Below are 1,802 nucleotides of genomic sequence, written 5' to 3' on the forward strand. Positions count from 1 at the left end.
GACTACCCCTGAAAGGAAAACGCGAAACTGATCCTACGGTGGCAGCTTCGCGAATCCTGAACGAAGACATCTGGCTGTTCCGGGGCAAGTGTAGGCCAGGTAATTTCACTGTCTTTGTGATCTTATCGATGAAGGAACCCCCGGCATGAAGCCGCCAAAGTTCTGCGTGTGACCTCATGGGAATACCACTGAAGACTGAAGTCTGTCTTGCCGCCTCTTTCCTGGTGTTGAGCTGGAAACAATTCGAAGACGGCTCGAGGCGTGGCTGCCGGAAGACATCATTTCCCTGCACAACCCAAGGGCGCGGTGGAGCAATCGCTCGAAGCGTCGTGGTAGGATGTTTGCTTTGTGGTTCGATACTGGGTCCAAATGGCAACATTTGCGAAATTGTGCTCTCGCAAATTCTCCCCATACCATTGATCTATCTCCGTATTGAACACAAGGAGAATGTTCGTAGGCGCTTGAGATAAGCCAGGAGAGCTGAGGGTGCAGCTTCACCTGCCGTCTGGAGGTGTTTGATCAACGAGGCTGTGTCGACTTCGAAGTCTTGAGTTGTCAGTGGATAATGGATCCATGTCAGTAGGCCTGCCTGGATTCGTGTCAATTCTCTCCTTGTTGGTGGCCATCTTTTCTCCTAGAGGGCTTTTCCCTCCGGCAGCAGCTTAGTATGCCCCAAATAGGGAGGATTTTGTGGCTGTGAGACAGTCACCCTGTCGTTTGACTATATCGTCCACCTGCTAAGCGACGGTCGCGTCCGAACTCCGTTCATGGTGCACGGTATGTAAGAGTTATGTCGAGCTGCTGATGCAAGATGGAAGTCCTCGTCGGAAACACTGGCGAGGATAACTCTTTATAACCACGTAAAGACAGCACAAAATAGCCACCAGTAGAAGATCATGAGATGTGAGGATTGAACATAAATATGCTAGGTAGAAACCGGCGTTCAAACGTTAAAAAGCATTATTCTGATAAGAAACTTGTTGCTGATTCCCTCAAGCGGGCTAGGTGTAGAAATGGATGCGGAGGTCCCTGTCTTTGGTTATGTTCGAGAGCCACTAATTGACAACGGCGCAGGAGATAAGGGCTTGCCCAATCAGGACGGTGTTACCGTAAGAGAAGAAATTTCCTAATGCAGTAATGCCTGTTTGGGTTTAGACTACACAACAGTCCTTTTTGGCTTTGCCGCTGGATTCGCACCACGATTGCGCTCCATTTTGGGCTATTTCGCAGCTCATTCACACCGGTTGTACTCCCCCCCCTCCCCTTTTCCGTCTTTTGCAGCTCTAGTTTCGATCTGCAGCATTTTTCCGCGCCATAGCACAGGTTGCTGATCCATCCTAGGCTGTCCTAAACGAAATCCCGAAACAATTACATGGCTCCAAAGACTGCTACGCACATTATGTCCCATCTCAAAGCAACCCGCCACGCTTCGTGAGCAAGTTCAGGAAGTAAGCTCAGTGGGCAAACTCGTGAAGCAGGTGAGTTCTATTGGTCAAGCTCCGCCAAGCTCAGACCAAGCTCCGGTCAAGCTCAGTCGAGCCCCGTCGAGCTCAGTCGAGCTCAGTTAAGCTCCGTCGAGCTCAGTCAAGCTCCGTCAAGCTCCGTCAAGCTCCTCAGCTAAGAAACTCTTACATTAGCAGGCTCGACGAAAAGACAGCATGCACCCTAGGTTTTAGGACACGGGACGGAAGCTCACATTCACTAGGCTGCTACGTGGGGTCTCGCCATTTTTGACGCAATAAGACAAACAGATGGTCGATGTTCTTCAGAAAAGGGGAGTCAATACTAATAGTGTAACTAAA

This window comes from Beauveria bassiana (genome assembly GCF_000280675.1).
Source record: "Beauveria bassiana ARSEF 2860 unplaced genomic scaffold BBA_S00129, whole genome shotgun sequence".
In the NCBI taxonomy this organism is placed as follows: Eukaryota; Fungi; Ascomycota; class Sordariomycetes; order Hypocreales; family Cordycipitaceae; genus Beauveria; species Beauveria bassiana.